This window comes from Pteropus medius, unplaced genomic scaffold (assembly GCF_902729225.1).
Source record: "Pteropus medius unplaced genomic scaffold, Ma_sr-lr_union100, whole genome shotgun sequence".
In the NCBI taxonomy this organism is placed as follows: domain Eukaryota; kingdom Metazoa; phylum Chordata; class Mammalia; order Chiroptera; family Pteropodidae; genus Pteropus; species Pteropus medius.
In genome coordinates this window covers 3,588,354-3,598,415 of record NW_024340698.1, presented here as the reverse complement: position 1 = coordinate 3,598,415, position 10,062 = coordinate 3,588,354, and the positions used below count along the sequence as shown (strand labels likewise).

Sequence of the window (10,062 nt, the reverse complement as noted above, 5' to 3'; positions counted from 1 at the left end):
CACATGAGGTGAATCTAACTGTCACGCTGAAAAATCAAGAGAAGGGGGAAAAAAACCCTCAGAGATGTAAAGGCAAAAGTAAGTCAATTCATCTTTGTAGACAATATCTTTTATATGGAAAATTCTAAAGAAACTACACACAAAAAAATTAGAACTAATTTTAAAAATTCAGCAAAATTGAGAGATTTGAGATCAATGAACAAAATTCAGCTGTAATTTTATACACCAGCAATGAACAATTTAAATATTAAATTAAAATTTCATTTACACTGTCATCCAAAAGAATAAAATACTTATGAATAAATTTAACCAAAGAGGTAAAAGTCTTATGTACTAAAAACTATAAAATATTGCTGAAAGAAATTAAAAGGGACTTAAATAAATGGAAATATATTCCATGTTCATGGATTCAAAGATATAATATTATTAAGATAATATTCAGGTACTACCAAATTCAAACTACAGATTTGGTGCAAACTTATTAAAATTTCAAAATTCTTTTTGTAGAAACAGAAAAGCTGATCCTAAAATTCAAATAAAATTGCAAGGAGCCCCAAATAGTCAATAAATTTTGGGGAAAAGAGAATAAAATTGGGAAACTCACACTTTCCAATTTCAAACTTAGTATAAAGCTACAATGATCAAAACAATGTGGTGCTCACATAAGAATAAACACACAGACCAATGAAATAGAATTGAGAGTCCAGAAGTAAACCTAACATCTATGGACAACTGATGTTAAACGATGGTGCCAAGATCATTCAATGAGGGTAAGAACAGTCTCTTCAAGTAATTAGTGTTGGACAATGGTATATCTATATGCTAAAGGTGAATTTGGACTTCTACCTCACACCACAAACAAAAATTAATACAAAATGATTCAGTAACCTAAATGAAAGTGCTAAAAGTATAAAATTCTTAGAGAAAACATGGTTGTAAATCTTCATGAACTCAGATTTGGAAACTGATTCTTAGATATCACACTAAAAGCACAAGCAAAAAAAATAAAAATAGGTAAATTGAATTTGATAAAAAAAAATTAAACCTTTGTGTATGTAAGGGAAAAGACAATCTACAGAATAGAAGTAAGTAGTGGAAAACTATATGTCTGAAAAGGATCTAGTATTCAGAATGTATACACACACACACACACACTTGCTACTCGACAACTGCAACAACAACAACAACAAAAACCAATTAAAAATAAGTAAAGGGCTTGGCTTCTGACCAAGATGGTGGAGTATGTAAAAACTGTGCCTGCTGCCTCTCATGACCACATCAAAATTGCAACTAAACTACAGAACAACCATCATTGAGAATCGGCTGAAGTCTAGCTGAACAGAAATTCTACAACTAAGGATATACAGAAGAAGCCTCATTGAGACTGGTAAGAGGGTCAGAGACAAGGAACGGGCTGGTCCCACACCTGCGTGTGGTGATTAAAAATCTGAAGGGGTATCTCAGTTGCAGAGATCCCTCTTGAGGAGTAAGGGCTCCCACGTCACACCAGGCTTCCCACCCCAAGACTGTAGTTCCAGAAAGAGAAGTCTCCATAACTTCTGGCTGGGAAAACCAGCAGATAGTGTGGCTGAGTGAGATGGGGACTGCTGAAGTCCCAGGCATTCCTCTTAAAGGGCCCAAGCAGAAACTGACTCACTGATGGACTCACTTGCTCTGAGCTCCAGCAGTGGGGCAGCAGCTCAAAAGGTGTCAGGGACATATGAGAAGGAACTGAATCGTCTGGCTTCAGGGCAAGGGTTTGAGGGGCAGATTTCTCCCCGACAGAAGTGTGGGAGAGCCATTGTTCCTTTGTTGAGTCCTCCCCCACCCAGTGTGCAGATGCAGGTGGGCATCATAGCTGATCTCCATCAATCTGGTAAACATGGTTAACTCTGCCCTGGTGATCCTCTGAGACCCCACAGCACACCTACTACATAAGGCCAATCTACTAAGACTAAGAGACTCAGCAGCTCTACCTAATACATAGAAACAAACACAGGGAGACAGCAAGTATGGAGGAGACAAAGAAACATGCCCCAAATGAAAGAACAAAACAAAGCTCCAGAAAAAGAATGAAACAAAATGAAGACAATCAATCTACCAGATACAGAGCTCAAAACACTAGTTATAAGGATGCTCAATAATCCCAGTGAGAACTTCAATAAAGAGATAGGAAACATAAAAATGAAGACATAAAATATAAAGAAGAATCAGTCAAAAATGAAAACTACAATAACTGAAATAAAGAATACATTAGAGAGAATCAACAGTAGATCAGATGAAGCCAAGGACCAAATCAGTAATTTGGAATATAGAGTAGCAGAAAACATCCAAACAGAACAGCAACAAGAAAAAAGAATCCAAAAAAAAAATGAAGGCAGTTTAAAGGGGCCTCTTAACAACATAAAGCATACTAACATTCGGATCATAGATGTACTAGAAAGAGAGAGAGAACAAAGAATTGAAAACCTATTTAAAAAAATAATGACAGAACATTCCTAACCTGGCAAAGGAAATAAACATACAAGTTCAGGAAGTACACAGAGTCTCAAATAAGATGAACTCAAAGAGTCTCTCACCAAGATACATAATAATTAAAATGCCAAATGTTAAAGACAAAGAGAGAATTTTAAGAGCAGCAAGAAAAAAGCAGCTACAAGAGAGTTTTCATAATGTAATCAGCTGATTTCTCACCAGAAACTTTGCAAGATAGAAGGGATTGGCATGAAATATTCAAAGTGCGAAAAGGAAAGACCTACACCCAAAGTTACCTATAAAGCAGAGCTATCATTTAGAATTGAAGGACAGATAAAGAGCATTCCAAACAAACAAACAAACAAAAAAAACTAAAAGAGTTCATCACCACCACACCAGCATTACAAAAAAATGTTAAAGGGACTTCTTTAAGAAGAGACAAATTCTACAGTCATGCCTCCTTGAATGTGCCCGATCTCATCTAATCTCAGAAGCTAAGCAGGATCGGGCCTGGTTAGTACTTGGATGGGAGACCACCTAGGAAGACCAGGTACTATAAGCGTTTACAAAAAAAGAAGAAGAAGAGAAAAAGAAGAGATCAAAAATACGGATAATAAAATGGCAGTAACTACAAATCAACAACTAATTTAAATGTAAATGAATTAAATATTCTAGTCAAAAGATATAAGGTGGCTGAATGGGTAAGAAAATAAGTCCCTTAAATATGCTGCCTACAAGAGACTCACTTCAGATCAAAACACACGGAGACTGAAAGTAAAGGGATAGAAAAGGATATTTCATGAAAATGGAAATGAAAAAAAAAAGTTGGGGTAGCAATACTAATACCAAAGTAGACTTTAAAACAAAGGCTATAATAAGAGACATATATACAATGGAATATTATTCAGCCATAAAAAAGAATGAAGTATTGTCATCTGCAACAACATAGATGACCCTGAAGTGTATTGTGCTGAATGGAGTAGGTCAGACAGAGAAAGACAAATGCCACATGATTTCACAAATATGTGGACTCTAAAGAATAAAGCAAACAAGCAAGCAAAACAGAAACAGAGTCATAGATACAGAGGAAAGACCGATGGTTGCCAGATGAGAGGGGTGTTGGGAGGTGGGCGAAAAAAGGGAAAGGATTAAGAAATACAAAGTAGTCACAGGGATATAAAGTATAGCATAAGGAATATAGTTAATAATATTGAGTATTAGGTTCATTGGGTGATCGCTTCTCAAGTTATATATATGTCTAATCACTGTGTTGTACATGTGAAACTAATATAATATTGTATGTCAACTGTAATTGAAAAATTAAAAAAATATATTAAAATGAGTATATAAAACTTGAATAGTCATTTATCCAAAAAGATATTTTAATGACAAACAAGTACATGAAAAGATATTCGACATCATTATTCATTAGGGAAATGTAAATCAAAACCACAATAAGATTTCACTTCACACCTACTAGGATGTCTATAATAAAAAAAAATGCAAAATAACAAGTGTTTGTAAGGATGTTGAGAAATTATTGGTGGGAATATAAAATGGTACAGCTGCTGTGGAGAGCAGTTTGGCAGTTCCTCATGTTAAACATAGAATTACCATATGACATAGTAATTGCACTCCTGAGTATATATCCCCCAAATTTTAAGACATTCAAACAAAAACTTGTATACACATTTTCTTAGCAGCTAAAAAGTGGAAACGACTCCAATGTCTACCAATAGATGGGTGAATTAACAAATACAGTATGTTCACATAATGGGATATTATTAAGCCATTAAAAGGAATGAAGTAATGTTAGGTAGTTAGGCATGTGCTACAGGAGCCAAGGCCCAGCTCTATAACCATAGAAACTTCCATTGAAGACCATCCTTAAGTACCTCCCAGAAATACCTCCCTTTCAGGGTTATAAATCACCCCAAATCCTAGAGCACAAAGGCCATAAAAGCTGTTGGTTAAATCAGCTACAAACGCATGCGCAGAAAGTACTGCCCATAACTTCAGCCTCATTATACCATCATTATAATATCATGGCTATGCCTAGAAGTTCATGAATCTAATTATAATAGACTGAGTTCTGGGTCAGCACATGCACAGTAGGCAAAGTGTTATATAGCAGCCAACTATCAGTTAAGGTGACTTCATATATGGATCATCTAGGACCTCCTATCATGGTCCAAATGTAAACATGTCTTCCCATTTTTGCATTGTTACAGCACTCCTGGCTGGAAATTCTCCCCTCCCTTTATCATCTAAATTCCACAGGGCTGCAACCTTCCTTAGCATGGCTCATCTCTTTCTAAAATGTACTTTCAATAAATCTTACCTTTTTCTCAATTTCGCCGACCTGTAATTCTTTGCTGCATTGGTGAGGAAGAACCGAGGGACAACACATAATGCCACTGTCCACCATACTTCACTATCCACCTCCTCCTTCTCCCCCATGCCGCTGAGGTGAAACCATATTTCAGATCACCCCAGTGGTGACAATAGTGATACATAATACAGTGTGCATGAGCCTTGAAAATATTATGCTGAGTGAAAGAAGCCAGACACAAAATGTTACGTGTTGCATGATTCCATTTGTATGAAATATTCAGAATTGGTAAGTCTATAGAAACAGAAAGCAGATTGGTTTTGCCAGGGACTGGGAGAAGTGTTGAATTGGGAGTCACTGCTTAATGGGCACAGGGTTTCCTTTTGGGGTGATAAAAATGATTTGGAACTTGGTAGAGGTGGTGGTTAAACAATACTGTGGATGTCTTAAATGCCACTGAAATGTATACTTTAAAATGGTTAATTCTATTATGTGAATTTCATCTCAATAAAAAACAAAAGCTACATGAAAGCAATCATATAGCATGTAACCTTTTGAGATCTGTTTTCATTCAGCATAATTTCCTTGAGATTCATCCAAACCATCTGCCTTCTTCTATATCTTCATAGAAAGTTATGAAAGGGCCAAGGCTAAACACAAAGCCAGCTAGCATGTCAGTGGAATACTCTAGCCAAGTTAACATATCCATTCATATTTGTATAAGTTCTATCAAGTGTGATGCCACTTACCTATTCTATCAGCTAGTCCACAGTTTCTCCCTCTTGTATAAGACTATAGTAAAGTTCGTGGCTGAATTTAATGAGTATCTGTGTTTGTATTGCTGCCGTAACAAGTTGCTACAAATTCGAGGCTTAAAATAACAGGAATTTATTATCTTATAAATCTGAAGGTCAGAAGTCTGAAGTGGGCTTGACTTCGTTAAAAGTTAGGTATTGTCAGGGCTGCATTCTTTTTGGAGACTCCAGAAAATATATCTCCTTGCTTTTTCCGACATTCCTTGCCTAGTAATCCCTTCATTAATCTTCAAAGCATTATTCTGACCTCTGCTTTTATCAGCAGAGTCCCTCTCTGTCTGACCCTAATTCTGCTGCTTTCCTTTTATAAGATTGATTACATTGGGCCTACCTAGATATTCCATATTAATCTCCCCAACTCAAAACATTAATTTAATCACATCTTCGAAGTACCTTTTGCTATGTAAATTAACATAGTCACAGATTCCAGGGTTTACGATTTGAAAATATTCGATGAACATATTTTATTCAGCCTAACACAGTATTTTTTGCCAAATTCCCAGACATATTGGTTCAACATCATTCTCTTGAGTTACCAGCCTAGTTAGCTTTTCAAGGATCATTAATTTAACTGCAATGCATTGAATAAATTGAGTGGAAAATACCACAATGAACTGGACATACCAATTATCTTTCACCCAAGTCTGTACACACACAAAGTGACTTCTCTAGAGTTATAACTTTTGTTAAAGTACAAGCCTTATTACTGCTATTTACAATCTTGCTTGTTTTGGAGAAATGCTTGGTATATTTTGCAGACTCAATATATATTGATTAATGATTCTTACCACATCTTTTCACCAAAATATTATTTTAATAGTATGTATTATCTTTGCATTTTATCACAGTAAAATCTCAGTAATAATTTTTACTGGTAAATAGAACAAATTGATGCTTAAATATTCATTTGAGCTATATTATGACCCATACTTTCGGAGACACAGATAAGAGACATATAAATAATTTTTAAAAATATATTTAAAATACAAAAAGCAATGTATATACAAATAAATTGAGCTACCAGACCCAATTCCACCGTGGAGGGAGGTTCCCCCACACCAGAAGGGTATCTGAGAATTCAACTCAATTTTGACACTAACTACACAAAAATAGCATCAGATTCCACAGTTAAAAGGTTCAGTCCTACAAGTATACCTTCCAAGATACACTCCAGAAACCAGATGCTCGCCCAGGTTGTCACTTGTACTTCTGATTGATTAACTGTAATTCAGAGATTCCCCCAATCCCTTCCTTGGGTTCAATGAATTTTCTAGAACAGCTCACAGAACTCAGAGAAACATGTTACTTACTAGATCACTTTATTGTGAAAGGATATAACTCAGGAACAGCCAGATAGAAGAGATGCATGGGGTAAGGTATGTGGTAAGGGGTGGAGAGCTTCCAAGCCCTCCCCAAGTGGCCACTCCCCCCGAATCATCATGTGTTCACCAAACCAGAAGCTCTCCAAACTCAGTGCTTTTGGGTTTTTATGGAGGATTTATTATATAGTTATAATCAATTAAATCACTGGCACTGGCAGATGGATTCAATCTCCAGCCTCTCTCCCCTTCCTGGAGGTCTATGATTGGGACTAAAAGTTCCAACCCTCTAATCACTTGGTTGGGTCTCCTGGCAACCAGCCTCATCCTTAGGTCACCTCATTAACATAACAAAGGACACATTTATTGCTCCCAACCTTTAGGAAATTCAGGAGCTGCGAGCCAGCAGGAATTGTGAAGGAAGACCAAATACATATGAGAAATGTATTTTGGTCATCTGAAGGACCAAATCTATATTTCTTGCAAATCATAATGTCAAAATATATATAATGCTCACATTGAAATGTGAAGGCATACCCAGGCATATCCAAAAACAGGGTTTTTTTTCCTAATCCCTACCACACTATGTCTTCAAAAGGAAGTTTCTCACCACAAAACTAAAGCTGATTCTCAATGTATAGAAGTAAGTCACTTTTTCAGGAGTTCGGACTCAAAGTTCCATTAGTATCTGTGACAGTTACTAGTTGTAAATGTAAAAATAGATATATACAAAATCCCACCTATCTTCTGGGCCAGTTGACAACAACAAGTGCTGAGACAATCGCCTCCTTAGCCTGAGATCTTCTAGTGTAAATTCTATCTCCTAAATGTGTGCTTCTGTGTATTCATTGAATATGCTGACTTCATATGCCCAAAGACAGACACTAAAGCAGTAAGGCCCTTTTAGGACATTCTTGGCTAATAGGCCTTCCAGCTTTGTTTGAACACTTCCTAAAATTGCTTTGGGATACTCTAAATTACCCTTACCCTTCCTTAATTCTCCTTCAACTTCCAACCCGTGCTTACTGCTTAGCTGATCTGACTCTTTGCTTATATTTATATATGTATCTGCTAGAATTGTTTTGGTTCGAGGGAGTTACTGAGGATCTCTAAGTTTCAGTTTAATTCTGTGTCTCTTCTAAGTCCAGAAGACAGAAATCTCTTTTACAGACTGCGGACTGAATGTTTCTATATCTTTAGTGCAGTCTGTAGCAACTGGAGATTTGCATTACCTTACCTTTTCTCTATATATCAAGGCACATAATTTATTAAGTATTTAATGAAATAGTAATATTGATATTTCATTGTTGCTGTGTTTTTCTTTGTTTCCATTTGTCTCTCTAAACTGTGAGCTGAGAGGTTTCAAAGCCAGACTTTGAAATGAGTCAGCTGTTTAGGGCTCAGACACTGAAAGAGGTTTCCGTAGCAACCGAGAGATATGTGGGAAAGCCTTATGCACACTATAGCTTAAGAAGCAGGATTTACTGGCTGAGGCTCAAAGGTTCCCCTCCATCCTGGAGTTATTTTCTTAGTACAGGGATACTTAGTTTGTGTTAGTTTTAAGCTAACATTCAAACATGGTAAATTTTCTTCTCAGTGTAAACTTTACATTTTTGTGGAAATAAATTAAATGCTGATATTAAACACAGACTATTTCAAAAATAACCATAAAATCAATAAAGCACTCTTAACTAAAGGAGCTAAACTTAGTCAATGGTAAATACCATAAGTATCTTATTGATTTCATTACAAGCACATTCACTGGTCCAATGAATCTGGCAAATGTCTTGTCTCCATCCTTATATATAAAGGGTCCTTAAATATATAGAAAATATCTGACACCCAGGTTGTTTCTTAGAAGAGATTTCATCTTTCAGACAAGCAATGTGTATGTGATCTATGGCCAGCTGACTTGATTGATTAAAAATTGTACTAAGCAAACCAAGGTTTCTGGTCTAATTAAATATTCCACTTAACCCTAGGTGGTTGCATTGTGATGCAGCTATTGGGTGGAAGTGAAAGATTCTGGTGTATTTTTGTACCCGCTCTTGGAGAAGCACTGCACTCCAGGAAACTCATCTTTTTGTAATATAGAAGCCACGTATTATCTGAAATTTTTAAAGTCAGTAACAGAAGAATCAATGTATATCCACATCCAAAGGCACTCCAGGAAACCCAACTTTCTGTAATACAGAAGCCACATATTGCCTGGAGTTTTGAAAACTTGTGATCTAAGTAATACTGCAATTGGACCATGAGGGTAGCTATATACAAATTCTGCAATATAGAAAAATTTTCAAAATACATTCTCTCAACCTCAAACTAAACATGGTAATTTGCTAGGCCAGGATTCTCTTCCCATAATCTTTGGGCTCATGATAAAAATCTGGTTTATGAAGAACCATTCCTTTCTCTTTATTTCTGTTGATAGCCTCTACACACTTCTATCCTCTATACTCTGTAACCATTCTGCAGCGAGTAACTTTTATCACCCCTACAGAGTCATTTTGTTGATTTCTAAAAAAATGACCCCTATTTTTCGCTAAAAACTGCCTCAAATTTGTGGTCATGATAATTAAAATATTGAATGGTCTTTTAAAAGTGGCCATCACCAAAAGCTATGTGAAAGTACACAAACTAGCAGCAATGTTTTGTAACTTCAAGATATTCCATGATTCCAGACTTGCCTCCATATTTACAGAAAGACGGAGCAAGAATTGATTTAGTAATCAGGTAGTCCAAATTATTCATGTTATGGATTGTAAAACTAAGGCTTTTATTCACAGGAGAGTCTTTCTTCTTCAATTAAATAAATTAAGGTTTGGAGATCATTTAATTTGAAATACATTTATCAATTCTGTACTAATATATATTTTAACATCAAATTACATTTGGTTAACATGCCTGCTTTTTTTTCAAAAGATCTTATGTATCTGTAAGGTATTTAAATAGAACTGGAAATAAAACTTAATCTGTGTCTAGGTTTTATAACTTTTCTTAGACAACTAAAATGGTCTTCTCTCTTCATTGATGATAAAGAAGTGTCGAAAATGCCTAAACTCATGCAGGCTACTGTGTAATGTTCATAAACACTAAGTATATAAGTGGCACGCTAACTCTT

At 35.8% G+C, this 10,062-nt stretch overlaps 1 pseudogene; it reads left to right on the top strand.

The window, feature by feature from the left end:
* Positions 1-2,918: 2,918 nt before the first annotated feature.
* LOC120613433 (uncharacterized) lies at positions 2,919-3,037 on the top strand (annotated as a pseudogene).
* Positions 3,038-10,062: the final 7,025 nt, after the last annotated feature.